This window comes from Ambystoma mexicanum, chromosome 1q (genome assembly GCF_040938575.1).
Source record: "Ambystoma mexicanum isolate Mex_15411 chromosome 1q, UKY_AmexF1_1, whole genome shotgun sequence".
In the NCBI taxonomy this organism is placed as follows: domain Eukaryota; kingdom Metazoa; phylum Chordata; class Amphibia; order Caudata; family Ambystomatidae; genus Ambystoma; species Ambystoma mexicanum.
The window spans coordinates 780,709,647-780,737,195 of record NC_090922.1 but is presented as its reverse complement, the minus strand read 5'-3'; positions in this window follow the sequence as shown (position 1 = coordinate 780,737,195).

Sequence of the window (27,549 nt, the reverse complement as noted above, 5' to 3'; positions counted from 1 at the left end):
CAACACAATAGACTCTTTTCTACTGAATAGGATATGCTGATTTGATGTGTAATTGTCAACTGTTGCTCTGGGGGAAGGAAAGACATTTGATCTCTGAGTCAAGCCAAGTTCCCGGGGGCGGGGACAAGCAAATGGGTGTACTGAAGGAGAGGCAAATGTATGTTTTATTTAATTGCTTATAAAATATTGTATTAAGCTTACAAAAATGTACAATTTTGAATGATTGCTAGTGTTGACCTGAACTAATTCAAAGTAGCTGTCACCCACCCTGAATCTCCTATAGGGAATTAAAATCATTTTTAGCATATTTTTCACTTCATTGCAAATCACATTACAATTATTTCTGCATGTTTTAAAATCATACCGGTTGCTCTAAGCTTGCTAGGGGGAACTAGAATTTGTATTGCATTTGATCATATTCCTGAAAATTGTGTGCTCTCCTTCCATCTCTTTATATTGCATAGGGGGGGAGTGAATTGCCACAAAAGAAAAAGTGATCATATTATCTCTTGTTGAAACCATATCAGTTTATTTCTCTGCTGCATTCTTTCCATCATTGCTTTTCCTTGAAACCACAAAAGTATTCTCTGCTACCTTATCCTCTCTATACCAACTCCTAAGTAATTAAAAAAGTGTGCTAGTGTAATATTATCCATTGTTGATCACTGTCATATTCATAAGTGTGCTATCTAATATTAATTTATTCATAAAAGTGTGATATATGTTGTTTACATTTTTCAAATAAATCTTTTAATTTGCAAAACAAACCTACTTCTTGGCTCAGTGAGGTCAGGGGGATTCAAAGAGAGGGGCGTTATCCAAGGGTTTATCATCCAGATCTATGAACTTGTCATAAAAATATATAAATAAGGGCTTCCCTTGGGCATCCCAGACTAGGCATTGGAGGTCATTACGATCCAGGCGGTAAGGGTTAACGTCGTCGTTAACCCTTAACGCCTGATTCCAATTTTAACAGCTGCTTTTAGCAGGCGTTAAAATCCATGGCGCTAAACCGCCTTGGTGCTAATTACGGCACCGTAATTTACGGTGCCGTAATTAGCGCCTTCCCCACTCCCATTATGCTCTATGGAGCAAAAATGGGAATGGGGAAGGGTAAATGGGAAATGGGGATTTACCGCCCCACTCACCTTGGAATGGGGGGGTAAATCCGCCATCCATCATGGTGTAAACATAGTTTACACCATGGTGGTAAAGTTGGTGTACTTACCGCCTGGGTTGTAATGACCTCCATTGACTTAGTTGGAGTGCTGAATTGAAGTCACTTAACATAACGTAGACTTTGAGTGTGTTAGTAATGCGAGCAGTCAAACATCTCGGTGGTAAGACAAATATGAAACAACATATGGCAAATGATAACCTGGCATAGCAAGACATGCAAAAGACACAAATGGCATCACAATTTATGCAAGGTTATAGAAACATTTGAAAATATCCCCACAACCTGGTATCCTCCCCATACCTCTACCACTGACCTCTTGCTGACATGTCCCATTTCACTTTATCTCATTGCGATTGTCAGAAAAGCCTTGTCGCTCTCTCAATCTCTGCCTCTCTTTCTCTCTTTCTCTCTCTCTCTCTCTCTCTCTCTCTCTCTCTATCTCTCGTCATTCAAAGAGATATATTTTACCCTACGAGTCAAAAGTGCCTGGGAATTGGCTGATGAGAGAGAAGGGGCAGTCTGGAGACTCCACTTATTACCACTGGTTAGGCACTAAGGGTTGTGGGAGGCAAGAACCTTTGGTTCAGAGAAATGGTGGCTTGAGATATAAAGACCCCAGACACCCAGTCGACTTCTTTAGTATGTAGGTTGCAGGCTGAGAGTCCTCTCAAACACCACTCTAACCTACTGGTGCTGTGCTCGGTGGCCAGCTGGGACAGTGGCCCGCCGGGGTATCAGACAGTGTTTGTCAGGTATTTGTCAGGGCAGGGGCCAGCTTCCCTGGTCGTTTCTCACAGTAGTTTGCCCAGTCTATCCCACTAGCCTCTGACTCCTCTCGCACAGTGCACCTAGCCCTGGGCCAAAATAAAATTCTCCCAATGTGGACCTGCCATCTCCCCCACCCTCCCTAACTGGTTTAGCTGGCGTCTGTATATTTTAGTTTTAGTATGTTGCTGAATCCCTGCAGGGGCTTGTTCAGGGTAAAATGAGAGCAGGAACAATAAAAGGGGGCGGGGGGTCCGGATGAATCAACGCTCCCACTCTCTCCCAGTGAAGCTGAGTGCACCAATCCTTAACCCGGAAGACCGCAATGGCTGCAGGAAGGTGAAAGAAAGCATGATGGTAGTGAATTAGAGAGGGTTTGGACATGAAAAAGTGGCTGTGCAATCCAGTGCAGTATCTCTCATGTGTTTAACCATTCTCCGCTTTGCCCTTTTCCCTTTCTCTGTTGCCCTATTTTTTTATTCTCCAGCAGGACAGGTTATGGATACCCCGATTTTGTAAAGTGAACGGACCACCTTAAATGGCGGCATGACCATAAGGACAGAATGAAGGACTCAACACGTGAATAAGGGCAGAAGAGGAGTGGACACAGAAGATTGTAGAGGGACAATAAAGACGGTTGCATGCGTAATCAGGCTCAGCTCCTATTATTTACTACTATATCCGTTTGTTTGTAGGGCCTTCCCCAGGCCATATGGCTACTATGTGAACCTGGGGAAAGGGCCAATTCACCCTAGTGGGGGAACAATTCACCCGTCTTTGTGAGAGATTTGGAGAGGTTAGACCTCTACGGTGGTCACTGGCCAAGTGAAAAAAAAAATTCTTAAAATAAATTACGACCCAGACTAACTGCTTATGTATCGGTAGACTAAGCCATTAGACTTCCTGGGCCATATGGCCACCCTATGACCCTGAGGAAAGGGCCACAATACCCTAGCGGGGGAACAATTCACCGGTCTTTGGGAGAGATTTGGAGAGGTTAGACTTCTAGGGTGGTCACTGGTACAGTGAAAATAATACATGGCTACCTGCTTATGTATTGATAGACTAAGCAGTCGGTAGCATGTTGGAAGAGGCAGTTCTAGTGCGGTGGGGCTTGACGTGTTTGTCTGACCCCGCTAGGTCCTTTCCTTTAGTTTGTTTCCTGCGTGTCCTTCGAAGCTGCGGTGCAGCAGAGCTGCAGGGGACCGTGAGGCTTTCTCCCTGTGTGTGTCCATCGTTGAGTTAGTTCAATGGCGGCTGGGAGAGTTTGTAACAGTCTCTGGGGCTGCAGCAGGCTGTAGGAGGGATTTGTGACCATGCGTGTGTTGGCTTCACTGACGATGTCTTGCCTCCGCTTGGTTTTGCCTTGTGTTTTGCCACACTTCTTGCTGTGTGATATCTGAGCTTTGATTGTGGTGGGCAATGTTTTAGTATCTGACTTCCGTATTTAGAAACTGAGAACCTTTGAAATTGTGTTAAATATAGGTGCTGGGAGGCAATAAGATTTGTTATTGCTCTGAATGGCCCAATAGATTGAGGAGCTGCAGGTTCTTTTGGCAGTAGCTGAGCTCTGGCGACTTACTTGCTGTGTTGGGGTATAAAACTAGATTAACATACCCTCTGATTTTTGAGTACTTCCAGTTTTTTAAAATATGTCTGTTTGTAGAGTACCTGTTTCCAACAAGGTTCCTAATCCAGTCGTGGACAAACCAATGTTAAATTCATTGCACATGGGGATAGCTAATGAACTTGCACATGTTTCATCCACCCTTAAGCCTGGATGCCAAGCTTCAAGTGGAAGCCTTACTTGACTATCAGAAGTCCTGGCCTTAAGTGCCGGTAGAAGGGGATGTCTTCAGGAGAAGTGGCCTCAATGCTTGAATATTGAGGATGCTGAAGTAGACCGAGACTCAACACTTATTACTACTTATGTAATGGCCGGAAAACGAGGCAATGACTAGTCTCTCAAACTCCTGATCGGCTTATAATGAAGCTCTATCGGGAAATATATTCGGCACTTCTGTTGATTTTATTATACCTGTCCTCACGTCAGCAATGCAGTCTCTGACTAAAACAATGGAGGCTGTGATTTCTGAAATTGTAGGGCAGTCTGTACTAGTGAAGAAAGGGGCTGATGATGGTTCAACTACTGCAGTTCAGTGGCAGCCTATTAAGGATCTTATCATACACCATCTTATTGCATATACAAATGTAGCTGATTTCAGCGCGTGGGTAGATTATCTGGACACTAGGTCAGCAGAAGTCGACCGCGATGGGGTTCCATCCACTGGAAAGAATGTTGAATCTATGGTTGCGTTTGATATTACATCGGTTTCACCACTTTCAATGGACATCTGGCTAAAGAAATCACATATGCCAACGATTGCTGATCCAATCCTGAGGAGGTTAATTTTAAACTCATAGAATATTATACTTACCGATGTCTAGAAGTCGTAGGAGTCATAAGCCAGGAAATCCCTTAAAAAGAAAGTCCTGGCCTGACTGCATCGAAGAGTAGGCCAAAACTGCATCAGAACTCAGGACCTAAGAGTCCTTCGTAGGGTGCATATTAATAACTTGTGCTCCTTGATAATACTGAGTGCACTGTGCGGCCAAAGTAACCTACCATTGTTTTGGAGCAAGTACAAACTTTTGAGTGCTATGTTATCTCCCACTGGACTGATTCCTAGGATCCTCTGTAGGACTGTGGCTACGAATCTCAAACATGACTCTAAAAAATGTATTTTATTGATTGTGTATATTTATGTTAATTTTTATGATTTTGGTCTGACTATCCCTAGCTATGTGCGATGATTTTAATGTATGAGTGTCTTGTCCCAGTGCTATTCTACCTACAGGCCTTTGTCTATGCGCTATATAAATAAATAAAATCAACATAAAAAATAAAAACATGACGTAAAAACACACACTTCCCTATTATTACTCACAACTTCACACCCACAGTTAAACCGGAGGCTGGATTCCAGACCACGGGCCCTTGAGTTCTAAAGTCTTGGATTTACCAACTTCACTGTGGTGTCTTACAGTACGTGGGTGAGTTTCTAGGTATCACTATATGTCTCATGTCCGTGTGCCCACAGGTACATGTTTTAGTCCACGTTACGTAAGCAGCTGCAACTCATAGTCAAATCAAATCGTTATCACAAAAGGAAAATTCCAGACTTTGGCCTGTGGTAATCCAGGCTCGAATCCCACCTCTGGCATTGGTGCTTTCAACGAAATAATATGACATAGTCACTAATACATTACAAGTGTTTCCTACAATTGAATGAATGTTTACATTTAAATGACTTTCTACTTGTAAAGGGACAATTGGAAGTGGATAGGGAGTTTGGCAGAAGTGAGTGTGGAGGTTAGGGGGGCAGTCTGATTGCTGTGGAGGAGTGAGATGATGGTCGTTGGGTAGCTTAAGAGGGAGGGATGTGTCAGGTTGAGGAAGGGATTTCTCAAAATTGGGTATGTTCCCATTTTTTGTTAACGAGGGACCGGTTTTAAGGGGGTTGAGGAAGGGGCAGGATTCTAGTGGAGTGTCACAGAGTGTTAGTGTGGGGAATATGGTGCTGACACCATAGAGTGGGGGATAAACATGACTGAGTGTGTGGGGGGCTGTGGGTAACAGGTGGCTGACAATGTGGAGAACCTGCTAGGGGTGGGGCAGTTTGGAAAGAGTGAAGGTGGGGTTTGTAAAATGAGTTGAAGGTGTCTGGCAGAGTTAGGGGATGGTGCCTGGTGCAGGATGGCAGAATGTGGGTGTTGTTGACAATTAGTTGGGGCTGGTTGAGTGGGGGCCAAATCTGGTGGGTGGGTTGTGTAGGTGGCTGGCAGTGTGAGGAAAGGGTTTGGGAGGAGGGGGGTTTGTCTGGTGAAAGAGAGAGGTTTTCGACTATTGTATTGGGAGATTCCCTTGGCTGCACTGTTGCAAACATTGTGGGCTTGTAACCTCAAAGTCTCCCTACCTGATACCCAACCCCTAAGTGCTGTGAGGTGCTTTACTGTGGCATAAATCACTATACAAGCAACAAGCAATGCCACAGCCTTCTCTGCTAACAGTCATGTCATAACCGCAGCCCCCTGAAGTGGGCAATGACTGCACGCTCAGGCAATATATTATCAGAATATTGCACCATTCTCTCCCACTGCACCTGTCCCTCAGTATATGACCATGCAAGTATGGCATGGTGAGAGATGGACCACATGATTAATTTATTTTCCCCTGTGTGACTCTGCCTCACTCGACACTGATACTAGAGGCACGTGTACTATCAGAAACTCCACTCATACACAGTAATCACTGCCTCAGAAGTATACATAATTCATGTTATGTTATTGTGATTTATACAGTTCTTCACCACCACTTTCATGGTCTCCAGGCGCTCTGGTGGATCTGAAAGAGAAGAGGGAGAGTGAGGTTAGTGAGGTGAGCAGGGAAATGCAAGAGAGCTTTGCTGTTGTGTTGATGCGTTCAGACTGGAAGTACAATGAACTGTGCATGGGGGTCAGTTTCTAGGTTTTCTTTGTCAAAGGCATGGAGCCATTTCTGTCCAAATGGCAACCTCGTGTGCCCACAGTGCTAGGATGCATTTCCCCGAGGTGTAGCATGTAAGTTAGTTGTCCAGGTGTAATGTTTGGTTGTTTGATGTCTGTTGCAAGTGGGGTGTTCACATTTTCATGTGTTGGTTTCTTAGATGATATGCACTGTGGTGAGTTGTCTTACCTTCCCATCCTTACATGTGGGGTACGCAAGCAACCAGGGGCTGGGCTGTCGTTACCTGATGTGCCTCACAGAGGTTGGATAAGGAAGGATCCCGCCATGTTCCTGTCACCCCAGCGACACAGTAATGCGTCATCAGGGGTCACACTGTGGGATCGTGACACTGTGGGATGGTAATCTGCAGCAGAGGCGTAGACAGGATAGGGCTGAGCGGGCAAGGCCCACCCTAAATCTGTAAATGCCCACTCATCAGCACTGTGTGGGCATTTACATATGTCAATATCACTGAGGTGGGCCCAACTGCATTAATATCATGTCCCACTTGTTAGACAATCCTGGCTATGCCTATGATCTGCAGAACTATACCTCCCAAGATGTCATTCAATACACCTGAAGCCTATGCTACAGAGTCACAGCCAGAGCGTTGTGAAAACCATTCATTCCTAAAAGCTGCAGTGTTCCTTAATCATGGAGAAACATTATCTGAGTTTTACCTGAATGTAAAGAAGCAATAGAAGGCCTACCTACTTCGCACTTCACCACTCCCAATGCAGCTTGAGCATAGGCAGAGTGGTATGGTCGCAAGACACTGTGGATTCGCCTGCTGCATAGAAAGTGATATCAAGATGACACTGCATGCCTATAACACATTACAAATCTCGCTGGCCCACATTAGTAGCAATGACGACTTCCAGGTATTTACACAAAACTGAATCAGCACCAGTAATTGCATAATGACGGAGATTTAGACACATCCAGCGAATTACAAATTCAACTTTTAGAACTCAAACTCACGTGAGGAATAACATATCAGGAACAAGCCAGATGCCAGACCAGACAAGCATTTTGAGAGAAAGCCAGAGGCACAGGAGGAAACCTGTTGCAAAACCTGAGAAGCCCAGGTTTCAGGAGGGAGTTATTGAGAATCGTGCAAGGGCCAAGGTCCAGGAGGATCCTGTTAGGTAACTTGAGAAAGCCCAGGACCACGAGGGGCCTGCTAGGTTGCTGTTATGAAATCTGATAAAGTAGATAACTAGAAGAGACCAGTTGCAAATCCAAAAGACAGACAATGTCCAAGGGGAACCTCATGTGAGCTCTAAGAAAGCCTAGGTCTGGGAGAGACATATTTCTAACCGTAACAAACCCAAAGTCAGGGAGAGACCTGCTGTGAACCCCAAAGACCCATCACTGGACAAGCCTATGAGTAATTCTTGACAGGCCGAGGAATGACCTAAAGGAGTGAGAACTGTAGAACCTAAACACTGGGGGAAGGCTTGAGAAGCCAGATAAAAGCGTAGAGGTCTGAAGGTGAGACCAGACTGTAGTAATTGGTACAAAATCCTTCCCGGCTGGTTACATTTCTTTTGTTATATCATAATAGGATTGGACGTTTGAACTTTTGTTTTGGGACAAAACCTTGTAACATTTGTGTTATTAAAGTAGGATAGCCAGGAGTCTAAAAGACTTGTTAAGGCTGGGTTTTGGAACTTTACTTTTGCCATCCTTTCAGTGAATTTATTTTCTAGGATAGGGCTTCTCGAGGAGTGGCTAAGTCTTATAAGATTACTTTAAGAACTTTATGACTGACCTTCAACCAACTATGGTGTGAGATACCCGTATATACCCCCCACTTGGTGCTGATCCACCACGTACACTTCTTGCTTTAAGAGAATCCCTGCTGTTTATAGTTAATCCACTACCACCTAAATGTATTTATCCAACACCTTCACTCTCAAAGCATACTAATAAAAGCCATTCTGTTGAACCAATTTAAGTCAATTTTTTCATGTGTGTCATTGATCAGGATTTCCACAGTGTATTGTGTATCGGAATATAGAATTTGAGCGTGTTAGTGAGGAAGACAAACAGGAAACCATATATGGTCATTTAGTCCCAGAAGTTTATCCAGTGTCTCCCACCAGCCTTAAACTCCTCTCACACAGTGCACCCTGCCTCAGGCCAAAATAAAATGTTCCCAGTGTGCACTTGTTCCCCCCCCCCCAGACCTCTCCCAGCTGATTTAGCCAGTGTGCATATGCTCTAGTTTCAGAATAATGCTGAAACCCTGCATGTGCTTGTTCAGGGTAAAATGAGGTGCAGGAACAATTAAAGAGGGAGTTTGGATTACTCAAAGACCACTATCCCCCCTCCACCCCCATTGCACATGAAGCTGAGTGCAGCATTCCTTAACCTAAAAGACTGAAATGGCTTCAGGAAAGTGAAGGAAAGCATAGTGTAGTGAACGATAGATGGAGGGGCAGAAAGATTGGCTGAGCAATACCCATACAGTATCTCTTGTGTGCTCTCTGCTTTGCCCTTTTCCTTTCCTCTGTTCCCCTTTTTCTCATTCTCCCGGAGACCAGATGTGTGGAATTCGATGATCCGCAACCTGGGTGTGCTCGCTTGGGCTCTTTTAAAATGTTTAATTAAATGGAATGGTGGTAGATCAACCTCAGGAAAATGTGTGGGGCTAATCCACACACATTTTCCTATGCTCACACCATGACAAATGCGTAGATCCGAGTGCTCTGGGTGGACACAGCCTACAGGCACAGTCCACCCTGTCATGTTTAGTTGGGATGTGACAGCCAGGAGTACATCATGCCATCTCAGTGAGGGGGAGGGCCAAGCTTCCCCTGCCATGGCCAGTCTGATTAACTAACAAATGCTTCATGAATACACCCTGCTCTTTTGTTGGGCCTTGTAGCTGGTGGCAGCGATTATCACACTTATAGAGTGTACTTCAAACAGGCCCACATGGGGCCTGGCTGCAGATGTTAACAAAGGAGACAGGAATCCCCAACAACCTTTCATATGGAACTGTGGCATCCTGAAGCCAGCTCCCACCCTCAGCATCATTGACAGTGAGCTGTCATGTTTAGAGTGTTTAGAGTAGGCCTCCCCGTTAGGGGGACTCCATCAGGTATGAGAATGGGGTTTGCAGGAGCCAGAGAGTCTGGTCTCACCACAGCTGCAAGGGAGACCTGCCGCTTTAATCAGGAGCCACAGAGAGATCCATTAATCAGAGAGACTCTTTGATCAACAACAGACAGGAAGATGGGTGGGACTTAGTATCACAGGTTTTCACCCCTTTATCTTTCCTGTTGCAAAGCACTCTGGTTACGACCTCATGTATACAGGAGATCGTTGGTAAGGACCCCAGGATTGGTTCATTAAGTTAGGCTTAGCCTACACCAATCACTGTGGCCCACTTGGCTTTAAAAGAGAGCTGAGCCCCTCTTTTGGCAGATCATCTGAAAACTTTGCAAACGAGTAGCAAGACAAACCCATCATTGAAACCTGGCTGAAGGTACAGTCTGCATAACTTCTTCTTCCAGTGAAGGAAGGCCAGGACCGCCAAAGATGGATGCAAGGCCCCTCCCCTAAATATCTCACAGGGAATAGAGGGAGATAAAGACCTCAGAGGACCCTCCAACCGCTCCAGAACCGGTACCCAGCAAGCACACAGCGTGCCCTGCTAGGCTCTGCAGCAAGCTTCCTAGGGAGGAAGCACCAGAACACCTCTGAACCTACAACAAAGGACATGGCAGCTGCCTGCAACACAATCTTCAGCTGTGGGCAGTCCGCCTTAAAGGAAGACACAATCCCATTGAAGAAGCTGGGGAAAGTGTCTGGATTAGCATATACCGACATTCGCCTTAAATGCCTCCTGAATGCTTAGCCCCACCCACTGCTCGAAGAGAGCAAACACAGACCGCAAAGCGTACCTTTCTGGGGTGGGGAGGAGGTAGGCAGGAGACAAGGAAGCCAGGCAACTTCTAGACTGAATGACGAATAACATGAAGCACCACTTATCTGCCCTTTTATCTCAGTGCCCTATACACTATCCCTCTGCACATGTGTTTTTCTGCACAGTATCCACCCTGCCAGCCCCTGATGCATGGCACAACTGTATGTGTTCTAGAAGAACAATTATAATTACACAACAATTTCACCAAAACAAGCGACTGCCTTGTCAATACTCGGGCTTAAGGCTTTTGCTAAACGCTGGATCTGCACCTTCACACTCCCCCCTTCAATTTATTTATTAACTGGTAACCCTTCCTTTTCCCTATCTTCTTCATCCTTTGGGATCCATATCTTCAAAACCTCACACAAGTTTCATCCACTTGCTTCATACTGCTCCAGTGTGTAGGTCATGAAACAACACCCACCATCGCAAAAATGATGTACCCAATATTCTTTGTAGTTTTCAGGGTCTGGGGGACCAATTTGATCACCTATCTGTACCATGCAGGGTTCTTGTTCCCTCCTCCATGGGTCAGTTTGTATGAATATTTCTGGACAGAGGCATGGCATCATGTGACCTTTAAACTGTGAGTGACATCACATATTTGCCACTATTCCCACCAACCTTGCGGCACCTCAAACACATCTGACGTGCACATAGAATAACGAGAATCACCACGAGAATCAGTGCTAGTACTTTTAGGATATTTGATAGCCATGCGGGCATCCACAAAAAATGTTTATCAAACCAGTCCTCTACGACAGCTCTGCTAGTGTCCTTTTCCATTGCGACTTGAAGGGTATGCAACGTATTTATTGCCTCAGATAATGATCAATTTCCAGCATCGTTTGCGGGCACTCATGTGCAGCAATTGCTGCCTATCTATCCACAGATTCATCCTTCCATTGCTGTTATTAACTATAACACATTATGATTCTGCAGAGTGGTCAACCAAACTGCTTTCGATTCCTCCCTGATTACATTCAACCCCCTTTCTGTGCCATTCACCAGTTGCAGTAATTCATAACGGGTGATCTGCAAGCATTTGGCTTTGGTGGCAGTCTGTGTGCTAGGCACATAAGCTAAGCAAAAAATACAGCCGCTTTGCTCAAAAGGCGAAACTGTTACACCTTTCCGTTCTTGGTCCTGGTGGCAAAGAAGGAAATTATGTGGTTCCGCCTTTTGCTATGCGGCGGTAGAAACGACTAAGTCAGACGATAACAATCTCAGCGGTATAGTTTTTCCATGCTGTCAATGAACGTCAGAGACGAATCACGTGATCCCTTCACGCGGTCACCTGATGCCAGCGGCACGTCACGTGACATCATTTCAAGACCAAGGACTCACTTCTCATCGCGTCGCTACTGAATTGCATGACGCTCCGTAAGTTCGAACTCTAGGAATCCTTTCCCAAGTACTTACATTACTCTGCTTGTGCTTACCGTTCCCTTCTATCACTTTCTACCCAGCATTCCTTTGCAGCGCTCTCTTCCTGTGACTCTTCCGAGACAGACCTTTCTTCCGGGATATTCTGCTTTACCTGAATCCGTGTTTTCCTCCTCCCGATCTGAACATAGAGGTTTCTCGGGTCATCTCGGCTCAGTGAGTTACTCTTCCGGTTTTCTCTTTTCTTCCCCTTCTTTGGTCTCGTTTCTAATCTCTGTCCATTACCGCAGGAATCCCCGGAGGGTTCTGAGCACCAGTCGCCATTCCTCGATGATGCCGAGTAATCAGTATCTCTAGCCCGTAGCTATACCAGATTAACTCCTTCGGTAAGAGAAACTCTACTCTTGTATACACTGTCTCTCTCTTCCGACTATTTCTGGTTACTTATCTGTCTTCTCTTTCATTAGAACCCGAGCTACAGTCTACAGTTCAGAGGTACTACACCTAGGCAACCGTCCACCGACAAGACCAGAGGGTTTCCCTGGGGTTCGTGTTCCTCCCTGCTGGGGTCACATTCCCGGGAGGGTGGGTTCAGGATCCTCAGGGAGGCTTTCATTTCTGCAGTTGCTGCTTCCTTGCCAACTTTCTGACCAGGTTAGTGGATACTAATATTTGACAGTCAATTGTGGGAAGAATATTACTTTGATATAATAGTTATAACAGTTAGCGACGCCAGAAGAGTATTGCTTCCCTGGTCAGGAGGTTTTTTCTTTTTGCCCTTTGGAAATGGAGCAGCAAATGCAGCAATTGATGGCTGCAATGCAATCCATGTCTCTAGAGATGCAAGCTCTTAAACAGGACAACGTCCAGTTGAGGCAACAGGTTGCCCGAGCCTTTTCTGAGACCCCTCCAGTAACTTTAACCTCGGGTAAATATGATGGGGACCCTCATAAATTAAAAGAATTTCTTGATAGTTGTACTGTCCAGTTTACATTCAAATCCCGATTCTTCCCTACCGATAAGGACAAGGTGGGTTTTCTCATCTCTCATTTAACGGGTCCTGCCCTTGCTTGGGCTACTCCTTTAGTCACATCTGGAAATGCCATATTAGACTCTTACCCGGCATTTTCCAACAGTCTGAAGACCATGTTAAGTCGACAAGAAATTTCTGTAGCCACTCAGGAAAAACTCTTAGATCTCAGACAAGGACACAAGGATCTTATGACGTACATTACCCAATTCAAACAGTTGTCTTCCGAGACGGGTTGGCCTGATGACGGGTTACTTATCCTCTTTCGTCGGGGACTCGCTGAGGACCTGAAGGATGAGGTTTCCAAGGTTCCACGGCCAGCAAACTTGGCAGAAATGATATCCCTTACTATGCAAGTAGACTATCGTCTTCAAGAACGCTCCCTGGAAAAGAAAAAGGGGAAGGGCCTTCGCTCGAGCTCCGATCTCTTGATCACTCCACATAAGTCTACCCCTTCTGAAGAACCCATGCAGATAGGATCCGTTAGGGGTCCCTGCTTTACTCGACTGCAGAGCAGCAGGAAATTTTATTGACGATCATTGGGCAGCTAAGAATGGGATAGAACGAATTTCCAAGTCCTTCACAACACCCATTTTAGGAGTAGATGGCAGTCCGCTGAGCTTGGGACCGATTCGAGAACAAACCAGGCCGGTAACTTGTATGATTGCCTCCCACAAAGAGACTTTGATATTTGATTTGATAAAAGCGGCTCATTTCCCAATTATTCTGGGTCTTCCTTGGTTACGTTTGCACAACCCCTACATAAATTGGAAGGCTGGTACACTGTTTCTAGGCTCGGAATATTGTGTCTCTCACTGTCTGTCTCAGAATTCGGATGGCATTTATATTCCGGCGGAGTCTCCTGATACCACCAAGATTCCCTCCATCGGTCACTTAGGGTTGATTCCCGAATGTCATCATCACTTTGTCAGTGTGTTCTCTACCCCACAGTTTCCTACACTTCCTCCTCATCGAAGGGATGATTGCCATATTGACCTCCTTCCAGACCAACCGATTCCGTTTGGACGGATGTATGTTCTGTTCCAACGTGAGAAGAGTGCCCTTAAGGAGTATCTTCATTCCAATCTCCAGAACGGTCTCATTACTGAGTCCAAGTCGCCGGCTGGTGCCTCTTTATTCTTTATTCCAAAAAAGAACACAGAAGAACTTAGACCGTGCATAGATTATAGAGGACTCAACAAGATTACGATACCTGACAAGTACCCTATGCCTTTGATAAAAGATATTCTCGAAGCCGTTCGAGGTGCGACTCTCTACACCAAGCTAGACCTTGGGGGCGTATCATCTTATTCGAATTGTTCCCAATGACGAGTGGAAGACGACGTTTCGGACTCCATTTGGCCACTTCCAATACCAGGTTATGTGATTTGGTCTGATAAATGCACCTGCAGTTTTTCAGCGATTTATGGACCACCTTTTCGCAGACCTTCTTCTTCACTTTGTTGTTATTTATCTAGACGACATTTTGATATGTTCCACGAATCTTGAGGAACACATCCAACATGTCAACTTAGTCCTAAGTCATCTACAGACTAACCAGTTATATTGTAAAGTTGAAAAATGCGAATTCCATCAAACTCAAATAACTTACCTAGGTTTTGTACTTTCTGCAAATGGTATTTCCATGGATCCAAACAAGGTTTCTGCCGTCTTGGATTGGCCTTCTCCATCTACTGTAAAAGAGGTTCAAGGATTCCTCGGATTTGCTAATTTCTATCGAAGATTCATTCCTTGTTATTCGGAGACAATCCTACCAATTACTCGTCTTCTAAAGAAGGGAACAGCCTTTTCATGGGACCCTTTAGCCCAACAGGCCTTTGAAACTCTAAAGGGATTATTTACCTCTGCAATGATCCTACTCAATCCCGATCAATCTCGACAGTTCATTATTGAAACAGACGCTTCCCATCATGCTCTAGGAGCCGTTCTACTGCAAGAGACAGATTTGGGAGAGGAGAGACCTGTGGCCTATTTGTCCAGGACGTTTAACTCTTCAGAACAACACTATTCATTTCTCGAAAAGGAGTATTTGGCCATCAAAAGGGCCTTTGAGGAATGGAGGCATCTACTTTTAGGCTCACCTTATGCTGTGGTGGTCTGCACAGATCATCAGAATCTGAAAGTCCTGCAACAGGCTCAAACTACCAATAGTAGACAGGCACGTTGGGCCCATTTCTTTTTACCATACCGGATCGAGTTTACCTTTCTCCCGGGTAACCAGAACTTGAGAGCAGATGTCCTATCCCGGAAGAAACCACAGACTACATGCTTCTGTTCGGAAAAAATGTTTCCAAAAGCAAGATTTGTTGCTGTTATTTCCGACTTCCTACAACTGTTGAAGCAAGAAACCACCAAAAACCGATCAAGGTGCGAAGGTCTTCTCTCTGCTCATCACCTTACAAGGGATCATGATTTGTATTTTCATGAAGAACAAGTACTGATTCCTTCCAGTTCTCTTCAAGCTGAAGTACTTCGAATGTGCCACGATTCTAGAGCGGCAGGCCACCGGGGAGTTCAAACTACTCTAGATTTGGTCAAACGGAATTTCTGATGGCCGACTGTTCAAGCAGACTTCCAAGATTATGTGAGTTCTTGTACCACGTGTATCCAGTCTAAATCCTCCCGAGCTCCTCCTTTTGGTTTGCTTACCCGCATGCCCATACCGGAGAAACCCTGGCAGTTCATCTCCACAGATTTTATTGTGGATCTTCCTCCATCCTCTGGATTCACTACCATAATGGTCACCATTGATTATCTAACTAAAATGCCACACTTCACCCCTTTAGTCAAACTTCCGGGATCAGCCCAGATGGCAAGGGTATTCATTTCAGAAGTGTTTTCCCGACATGGCTTACCTGAGGTCATAGTTTCAGACAGGGGGCCTCAATACACTTCTCAATACTGGAATGGAGTATGTCACATTTTGGGTATCAAGAGGGCACTTAGTTCGGGATATCATCCCCAGACTAACGGGCAGACGGAACGCCTCAATCAGACTTTAGAGGGATACCTACGCTGCTTTGTATCAGCAGCTCAGGATAATTGGGCGGATTTGTTATCATTAGCAGAATTCGCTTACAATAATGCCAAACACTCGGCTCTTAAGTCTAGTCCCTTCTACTGTACTTATGGTTACCACCCCTCTTCATCCCTACTGTTACTCCATCTTCCTCCAAGTCACCAGGAGTGGACTGCCTCATAGATGACATTCAGACTGGCCACAGACAAGCCTGTTTCGCTCTTCAAGCAGCCCAAGACCAAGCTAAGCGATATGAAGACAAACACAGCAGAGATATGCCAGACCTGAATGTAGGTGACAAAGTTTGGTTGGCTTCTCGATTTCTTCCCAAACACCTGGTTCCTTCTAAGTTGTCTCCTAAGTATTTTGGTCCCTTCAAGTTCTTATCCAAGGTGGGGTCGGCTGCCGTTCGGCTAGCTCTTCCGGCTGCCTGGTCCCGTATTCACCCCGTTTTTCATCTGTCCCAAGTAAAACCTACTGTTGCTGACCGTTTTCAACGCTCTACAAAGGCCATTCCTCCACCAGTGGTTACGGATATCGTGACAGAATATGAGGTGGCCGGCATTTGTGACTCCCGTTACCATAGGGGTCGCCTTCAATTCCTCATCGATTGGAAAGGCTATTCTCCTGCAGAAAGGACGTGGAAACCTGCTTCTGGGGTCCACTCCCCCCTCCTGATTTGGTGATTTTTTCGCCTTCACCCCGGGAAGCCTGGTTCACCTCCCAGGAGGAGAGGGCATACTGTTACACCTTTCCGATCTTGATCCTGGTGGCAAAGAAGGAAATTATGTGGTTCCGCCTTTTGCTATGCGGCGGTAGAAACGACTAAGTCAGACGATAACAATCTCAGCGGTATAGTTGTTCCATGCTGTCAACGAACATCAGAGACGAATCACGTGATCCCTTCACGCGGTCACCTGATGCCAGCGGCACGTCACGTGACATCATTTCAAGACCAAGGACTCACTTCTCATTGCGTCGCTACTGAATTGCATGACGCTCCGTAAGTTCGAACTCTAGGAATCCTTTCCCAAGTACTTACATTACTCTGCTTGTGCTTACCGTTCCCTTCTATCACTTTCTACCCAGCATTCCTTTGCAGCGCTCTCTTCCTGTGACTCTTCCGAGACAGACCTTTCTTCCGGGATATTCTGCCTTACCTGAATCCATGTTTTCCTCCTCCCGATCTGAACATAGAGGTTTCCCGGGTCATCTCGGCTCAGTGAGTTACTCTTCTGGTTTTCTCTTTTCTTCCCCTTCTTTGGTCTCGTTTCTAATCTCTGTCCATTACCGCAGGAATCCCCGGAGGGTTCTGAGCACCAGTCGCCATTCCTCAACGACCCCGAGTAATCAGTATCTCTAGCCCGTAGCTATACCAGATTAACTCCTTCAGTAAGAGAAACTCTACTCTTGTATACACTGTCTCTCTCTTCTGACTATTTCTGGTTACTTATCTGTCTTCTCTTTCATTAGAACCCGAGCTACAGTCTACAGTTCAGAGGTACTACGCCTAAGAAACGTCCACCGACAAGACCAGCTATCTACGCATCCAGGTTTTTTTTCCCCAGAGGGTTTCCCTGGGGTTCGTGTTCCTCCCTGCTGGGGTCACATTCCCGGGGGGGCGTTCAGGATCCTCAGGGAGGCTTTCATTTCTGCAGTTGCTGCTTCCTTGCCAACTTTCTGACCAGGTTAGTGGATACTAATATTTGACCGTCAATTGTGGGAAGAATATTACTTTGATATAATAGTTGTAACAGAAACTCCATAGGTGTTGCTGGCAACCTATCTGCTGACTTTTGTGACCAATAATTGTTATCTCTGAAGCGCCTATGCAACTTTACATTTAAGTTCAATTTCAGTGACCTTTCAGTACATGTTGGAGACATTTCTGCAAGGGCAGGTTGCTCAGAAATTGGTAAAAGGTCTGAATGGGGCATAATGTGTACAGGGGAATACAGGGTGACCAGAGAAGACAGTCCGCCTCAGTGTGGTGGAAGCTGGGTGTACATTTGGGTGCAGCAGGCCCAGAAGAAATCCATCACGGCAGCTGTCCCTGCATGCAGGCTCGGGTGTCCTATTACTCTCTTGCATGCCTTATTACTGCCCAGGATGGTACTCCCTTTTGATCTCAAACATAAAGAAAAGTGTGTGAGTGTCTTTATTTGTACTGGTTGCTTATTTTCATCTATCCGGGTCAATGCCTTAACATTACTATCCCAAATACTACGACAAGTGTTGTTCATGTTCACTGCTGCTTCTTCAGAAAACCCCACCTTACATCTTATTTTATTGTATTTCATTGTTTTTTTATAACGCGCCTAATACCGTACCCGAGTTCGGTTTCCAAGCACGGATCCAGGATTCAAATCTCTGTTGCATTGCGTGGTCTTACTTCCAAGACCAGCACGTTAGCCCTGTGGTATCCCAACCCTTCCACCCGTTCTTCATTGTAGAACACAGCACCATCAATATGTATTTATGGCCTAATTCTGCCCTTTGTTGTCCACACAACAGGACAGTGTGTGATGTGTAGGGGTCACAATTGGGATTGCTTCACCAGGAGCGAAAAGCATCACCTGGGTATCGGGCATCACCCTTTAGTCAGGAGCGACATCTAGGGAAACAGGAACTAGTGCACAGTGTGTGAGATGCAAACTAACATTTTGCCCATTATATATTATACAATATGCTTGAAATGTCTCTTAGGTGTGTTTTTATTCTCGTGTATGCACATTCCCAAACCTATACACAGTTAATATCACATAGCTCTGTTTGTATGGCACCACTTGCCTGGGGAGTGGCAAGTAGCTCCTGGTAGCTCTTACTTTCAAGCTAAACGGTCTGTCCTTGTCTTTTACCAGGAACTAAATCGCTCCCAGCTCCTGCCAATTTCGATCCCTGGATGTGTGGTGAATGAGAGCTCCCCCCTTCTTGTTTCCTTTGTCTCATAATGCAATACCACCATGATTGTTTCCTCCTTTTCTGTCATCTTTTTTAGCTTGATGTAATTATCCTCATAAACAACATTGCCCTCCTCTACTGATTCTACTTGGACCTTGTGCCCCTGGAACATCCCCCAGAATTTGCACAAGGCCAGATGAACTAAAGAGTGTGCTGTGTCGGTGCTTCTTGAGGGATAAATAATGTAGTTGTGCTTGTCGCATGTGGTATGAGGGAACAGAAATAGCACGTGCCATTTGCCCTTTTTCTTCCCACTGCACTCATGTGTTTCTACTGCATGTTATTGGTGTCAGTGTCACGCTCTCCCTTACCGCTGCACACAATGGTCTGGATGCCAAGAACTCCCTTTTACTTCTGATCACTGCCATATTAATGTGCTGTGCCACATCAAAATCATTACTACTTCCTACTAATGATCCCCATTCTATGTTAAACAAAGTGAAAGGGAGAGAAAAACAAACAGAAGGTTACAATGAAATACAATGCATAATTCATGTACTCAAGTGCTCCTATGGGTCTTCTGTGCTGTGGTGCAGAGTGAAAATTGGCTGATTTCTTAAAAAGACAAATTTGATGTTAAAAAATGTAAAGTTAGTTGAACTATACATCCTTCAACTCGTGATCTTCTCCTGAAAGGGGGTTGCTGCCTTTGTCCCTACAGACATCCGTGATATAGATCCATACCCACCGGTCCTCCACCTTGACTGCCGTTAGGTTTGCGTATGTGACCGAAAAAATTCCCATGAAGTGGGGCTCGTTCCATTACCTTGTAAAGTTCTTTATGAAGATCTTATCCCCTGGATTCAGTGGTGGCTGCTGCAGTAGGCACTCTTCCCCTTGTGGTGTGGGAGTTTCTGCAGATGATGTGGCCTTTCGGATTTGGAGAGGTGCAACCGGTCTTGAAATAAAATTTAAGGGATTGGTAAGTTCTTTAAGATATCCCTGAAATCCTCCCATAGAACCTCAGCAGAGCTCTGAGCATCTGAGATTGTATGCACAGATGGAAAGACAGGATATATTGTGAGACGCCCAAAGAAAGAGAATGTGCGACAAGAATGTGAGGAACCCAAGCGTTTATGGCCCATCAAGCCCATATAACCAAACAAGTTGTTCAAATAAGTTGTTCAAATAAAGACTTGCCTGAAGTGGCATAGAAATTGTCTAATGTGAGAAAGAAATTATCTGAACTGATTAAGAGGGTTGCCAAAGAAGACAACATATATCAGGAAGACAAGTGCTGGAAGCCCGGAGCAGAAGAAGAGAGTCATTCGCCTGCCTTTATTTTGTTACGATAGTGATAGAGTCAAATAGTTTTGGATGGCAGACAAATTCATTTTGGACATTGAGGAAAAGACGACTGATGAGCACTTTAGTTGTTTTTTAGGTAGGGAACACCCCTTAGCCACAGGGATGGCTATGCCTTTCTGATTTTTTATTTAATAAAACATTACTAAAAATGTCCTGAAAGAGTTTGAAAATTTTTCTGACCCATCACAGGGCCCACACCCAGATTTACCCATGCATACCATGACACACCCATATGCCCTAATACTTGTTTCCAGATCCCCACTTAGATGGCCCTTACCTCCTTCCAGGGCCACACCCAGATTCCCTCATGTCTTTACAATGACCCTCACACAGAGGCTCCATGCCTTCTTCCAGACTGACACTCAGATTCCCCAATGCCTTCCTACAGGCTCACACCTAGGTTCCCCCATGCCTTGCTCCAGACATATCCAAATGCCTTCATGCCTCCCTCAAAGCCACACCTACATGTCCCTTGCCTAACACCAGACATACCAAAATGTCCCCATCCTTCCCTCCTGACACAAACCAAGATGTCACCATACCTTGCTCAGACACCCAACCAGATAGCCCATGTCCCACTCTAGACACACACCCAATGCACCATTACATCCCTCCAAAGCCATACCCAAATACCTCATGCCTCCATCCAGACGACACACAGATATCCAATCACTCACTCCTTTCAGACACACACTCAGATGCCCTCATCCCTCCTTCCATATCTGCACCCAGATTCTCTTCCTTCCATTTCAGATATAGACCCAGGTGTCCCATCCTATGCTACATATCCAGACCCAGATACCCCATATCTCCCTCCAGATCCAATTCCAGATGCTCCATCCCTTGCTTCAATATCTACACCCAGGTGCCTCATCCCTCCATGCAGTTCCACAACCAGGTGCGCCATGCCTCTCTCTAGATCCATACCAAGATACCTGATCTCTTATTCCAGAACGATACACAGATGCCCCCTCCCTCTGTCCAGATTCACACCCAAGTGCCCCTATGAGTTCCACACCCATATGCTAAATTACTCCCTTCAGATCCACACCCAGATGCTCCCATCACTCCCTCTGGATCTGCACCCAGGTGCCTGTATGCCCCCAACAGACACACCCAGTTACCCCCATGCTTCCCTCCAAACACATACCCAGATGCCCTATTCCTCCCTACAAACACATACCCAGATGCCACATATATCCCTCCAGACCCACAGCCTCATGCACCATGCCTTCCTCCAGATCGATATCCAGAGGCCCCTGTCTGCCCCCATATCAACACTGGATGCCTCTGTGCCTCGCTCAGACCCAGATCTGGATTTCCACTTGCCTTTGTTCAGATTCACACCCAGATGCCTCCATATCTTCCCTGGATCAACACCCAGATGCCCCACGCCTTCACCCACACCCACAAGAAGCCCCATACCTTCCTCCAGACCAACACGCAAATGCCCATATGTCTTCCCCAACACACACCCAAATGCCACATGTCTTCCTCCAGACCGACACCCAAATGACCCATACCTCCATCCAGAACCATACCAAGATTCACCCATGCCTCTCTCGACACACATCCACATGCCCTAATACTCCCCTCCAGATACCCACATAGATGCCCCATGCCTCCCTCCAGACCAACAACTGGAAAATGCCCCATGCCTCCCTCCATACACACATCTAGATGCTGTGATGACTCTCTCCAGATACCCACTGAGGTGCCCCATGCATCCCTAGACACACACCATGAGGCCCAATGCCTTCCTCCAGCGACACCCAAATCCCTCTATGTCTTCCCCCAGTCGCATACCCAAATGACCCATACCTCCATCCAGAACCAAACCAAGATGCACCCTTGCCTCTGTCGACACACATCCAGATGCCTTAATACTTCTCTCCAGATACACACATAGATGCCCTCTGCCTCCCTCCAGCACCACACCCAGATGCCCCCATTACTTCACCCAGACACACACCCAAATACCCCTTCATACCCATACCAAGATGCAAACATGCCTTGCTCCAGGCATATATCCAAATGACATAATACTATCCTCCAGATACCACCTAGATTCCCTATGCCTTCCTCCAGACACCCAGATCTCCCATGCATTCTTCCAAGCCCACACCTAGATGCCCCCATGCCTCGCTCCAGACATATGTCCAAATTCCCTCATGCCAACCTCCAAACACACACATGTGCCTTTCTCCAGATTCAGACCCAGGTGCCCCATGCAACCCTCCAAAATCACACCTAGATGCCCCTTGCCCCACTCCACTCTAGACACATACCACCATGTCCCCATGCCTCCCTGCAGACCCACACCTAGATGCTAATGGCCTCACTCCAGACACATACCCAAATGTCACCATGCTGCCCTCCAGACACACACCAAGATGCCACCATACCTTGCTCCCGACACCAAACCAGATACCCCAAGCCTCCCTCCAGGCCCACACCCAATGTATCATTTCCTTCCTCCAGACCCACACACAGATACCTAATGCATCTATCCAGACTGACACACAGATACCCCATCACTCCCTTCAGACACACACTCAGATGCCGTCATTCCTCTTTCCAGATCCACACCCAGATGTTCCATCCCTCCCACCAGATACAATTCCAGCTACTCCATTCCTTGCTTCAATATCCACACCCAGGGGCCCCTTCTCGCCATCCAGATCCACAACTATATACCCCATTCCTCGCTCCAGATTCACACCAAACTGCCTGATCCCTCATTCCTCATCGACACCCAGGTGCCTCCCCCTCCTTTAGTTCCACACCCAGATGCCAAATGACTGCCTTCAAATCCACACCAAGATACCCCATGCCTCCCTCCAGACCCACACCCAGTGCACCATTGCTTCTCTCCAGACCCACACCCATATACATCATGCCTCCGTCCAGACCCACACCCAGATATTCTCATTGCTCCCTTTCGGACACACACTCTGATTCCCTCAACCCTCCATTTCAGATCTACACCCAGATGCCCCTACCCATCCCCTGGATCCTCCCGCCGCATAAAATTCCTGATGTTTCATCCCTCCATTCAATATCTACACACAGGTTCCCCATTCCTTCATCCAGATCGACAACCAGATGCCCCTCTCCTCTCTCCAGATCCAAACCAAGATGCCTTATCCCACCTTCTAGATCCACACCCAGGTGCCCCCTCCCCTCTTTCAGTTCGACACCCAGATTCCAAATTACTCCATTAAGATTCTCATCCAGATGCCCCATCACTCCCTCCGGATCCACATCCAGGTGTCCCATATCTCCATCCAAACACATACCCAGATGCCCCCCTCCAAGCACATACAAAGATCACCCATGCCTCCCACCAGTCACTGACCCAGATTCCCCATGCTTCCCTCCAGACCCACCCAAATTCCCTCATGCCTCCCTTCATATGCATGCCCAGATGCCTCCGGCTGCCCCCAGATCAACACTGGATGCCTCTGTGCCTCCCTCAGACCCAGATCTGGATTCCCCTTGCCTTTGTCCACATCCCATCCCAGATACACACCCAGATACCACCATGTCTTCCCCGGATCAACACCCATATGACTCATGCCTTCATCCAGACCCACACCAAGATGCCACTTGCCTTCCTCGAGCCCCACAACTGGAAAATTACCCATGCCTCCCTCCAGGCACACACCTAGATGCTGTAATACCTCCCCTAGACACCCACCCAGATGCCCCATGCCTCCCTAGAGGCCCACACCCGGATGCCTCACCAGAGATTCACACCCAGATGCACCCATGCCTACCTCCGGACACCCCCGATTACCCCTGCCTTCCTCCAGACCGACACCCAAATAACCCTAAGTCTTCCCCAGTCAGAAAACCCAAATGCCCCATGCCTTCCTCCTGACCGACACTCAAATGACCCAAACATCTAGCCAGAACTGTACCAAGATGCAAACATGCCTCTCTAGATACGCACCCAGATGCTCTAATACTTCCCTCCAGATACCCACATAGATGCTGCATGCATCCGTCCAGGACCATACCCAGATACCCTCGTGTCTTCACCCAGACTCACACACAGAAGCATCATGTCTTCCTCCAGACTGACACCCAGAAGCACCATGCCTTCCTCCAGACACACACCCTGATGTACGTGTGTCTCCAACCAATCCACACCCATATGCCCTCATTCCTCCCCCTAGACCCACACCTGAATGCCCTCATGCTTTCAAGAACCACACCTGTATGCCCAACGCCTTTCTGCAGACCCAAACCCAGATGCACCCATGCCTCCCTCTAGACTGACAACCACATGCCCCATGCCACATCCCAGATCCATACCCATATGCCCCCATGCCTCCCTTCACACCCATACCAAGATTCTCCCATGCCTCCATCCAGACCCATACCTGGGTGCCCCATGCCTACCTTCAAACTAATGCCTGGATGCCCCAACGCCTTTCTGCAGACCCAAACCCAGATGCACCCATGCCTCCCTCTAGACTGACAACTACATGCCCCATGCCACATCCCAGATCCATACCCATATGCCCCCATGCCTCCCTTCACACCCATACCAAGATTCTCCCATGCCTCCATCCAGACCCATACCTGGGTGCCCCATGCCTACTTTCAAACCAATGCCTGGATGCCCCATGCCCCCGTTCAGGCCCATGCCCAGATCCCCTATGCCTCTCTGCATTCCAGACACACATCTCTCATCTCTCCCCACAGAAGCATGCCCAAATGCTTCCCATCCCTCGCCACAGACACACACCCAGATGCCCACACTCCCACCAGACAAACACACAGATGCCACATCGTTCCCTTCAGATGGACACCCAGATGACCCATGTCTTGCTCCAGACATACATCCAAATACCCTCATGCCTCCATCCAGACATACACCCAGAAGCTAACATACCTTGTTACAGACACCCCCCAAGTATCCCTCCAAACCCACACCCAAATGCCCCCCTTCCTCCCCACACCAATATCCATATACCACATGCCTTATTCCGGATCCACACCCAGATACATCCATGTCTTTACCCAGACCACAGCCAGATTCCCCATGCCTTGCTCCAGACCCACACCATGATGCCTCCATGTTTCCCTCCAGACCAACACACAGATGCCCCATGCCCCCTGTTAATATGGATTTCTAGAATCTGGCCTGGTGAACCTAGTTTATCAGAGGCCACCCAGTTATAGTGAACAGGGGAACTCTGAGAGGTTACCCAAGCCCAATTAAGGTAAGCATGGAGAGTGGTCAAGGGTTATTCTCAGGAGCAAGTGAGTGTGTTCCGGGGTCTACAATAAATCCACGTAGTAAAGCACACAATAATTTAATTTAGACAGGTAAGTACAAAACATAATCTATTTATTTTGGGCCCCATAGCACACTAGAAAAATGAATCAAGCAGGTAGTAATATCACACAATACTCAAATATCAAACATATATACATTCAACTTTAGGTTTTTAGGAATGCATACTATGACTTAGTCAACTAAAAGAAGGTAAGTAGTGATGCAGTAGAATGAAACCAGTTCACATGAATAAAGCCCTAACTTTATAAGTCAAATCCCTATGATGTATGGGGCTTTGTGCCCAAAAGACACAAATCTTCTTAGGAGGGGGGACTGATGTAGGGAGAGTACCTGTAGTGGTGAAAATGTTCCAGAAGATACTTCAACAATGTTACAGGTCATTAAAATTAGATTCCTATCATTTAGATACAGCTTTTAGATCAGACAATCAAAAAGCGATGGAATGGAATAAGCATGTTTATTCTAGGGTTTATTCTAAGGAGAACACAGGGTGGTGAATGCATTGATTCCGATTTTTCCAATTGACTAGGTGGGTCGACTGGGAGTTGGTGGAGGAAGGTTTTCATGCTGTTGGATCCATTAGAAGATGCCCAGGAGCTGCGGATGCAAGGATTCTTCTGGTCGGTTCCAGGAGCAGAGTGCAACCCTTTGCGAAGAAGAAATGCAGAAGGCACCAATTCAGACCTCTTCAGAACACTTCACTGGACAGGAGAAGGCAAGTTCCAGCAACCGAACACAGGCGACAGCAGGTGTCTGTCCAGTTGTGGTTGAAAAAGACCTTCTAAAAGCTTGGCAGGAAGGCGACCTATGGCATGAGCTGGCTATCACCAAAGTTCCAGCGATAAAAGCAGAATGGTGATGAGTCTACGGAGGTAGCCCTCCGAAGAGCTGGTCAGTTCACCGGGTGGTCCAGGGGCACTTCCAAAGGCTACAGACAGCTGGATCCTTGAGAATGCATCGAGACTGAATGGCACCACCATTCTAAGGGATGAAGTACTGCTCAGGGCATTCACAGATCAGGTAGTTCAGCAGGGCTTCATCAGGCCAATCACAGGAAAGGATTATGGGTCTTTTCAGTAGTTGTCTATAAATATTCAGTTGGTTGCTCATCTACACCGGATACTTGTCTCCTACACTGTTCTGAAGAAATGGGTGCAGGAATCCTCTTATCCTAAATGCTCGCTTGAAGCAAGTCCAAAACAACCAATGGTAAGGATCTGCACCATTCAAACAGCCAGCAGTGGTCCAAACAGGGACCACTTCAATTTTCACGCATGCCACAAACCCAGACTGTCTGGGCAACACACACACACAAGGCATCACTAGCCCATAAAATGAGCAGTTATATAACCAAGAGCAAGTGTATGACCATACATGGGATTTTCTGACTTGAGAAGGGAGGAAGAAGGCCAAACAACAATATGGCCAAATGAACAAGAGGAAAATCATGTGACACAATCATTTAGGGCACTAGCCATGTTTAGTAGTCATATGCTGTAGGCTTGGCTGTCCATAGAATATTGACGGAAAGTTGCCTAAAGAGAAATATTTCCTAACACCTCCCTCCAGAACGACACCCAGATGCACCCATGCCTCCCTCCAGACCCACACTCGGATGCCATTATGCATTCCTCCAGGTCCAGACCTGGATGTCCCCATGCCTCTCTCCAGACCAACACCCGAATAGCTGATGCCTTTCCTCACACCCACACATGGATACCCCCATTCCTCCCTCTATACTGACATCCATATGCCCGCTACCTCACTCCAGACAACACCAGGATAGTGCCTCTCTCCAAACCCACACCTGTTTGCCTCATGCCTTCCTCCTGACCCATGTCCGGATTCCCCATACCTCCCTCCGCACCCACGCCTAGATGCTCCATGCCTCCCTCCAGACCCACGCCTAGATTCCCCAGGCCTCCAAATGCATACCAAAATGCCATCATACCTTAGTCCAGACACCCACCCAGATGCCCCATGCCTATCTCCAAACCCACACCCAATGCACCCATGCCTCCCTCCAGACCCACACACTGATGCCCCAATGCCTTCATTCAGACCAACACACAGATTTCCAATCCC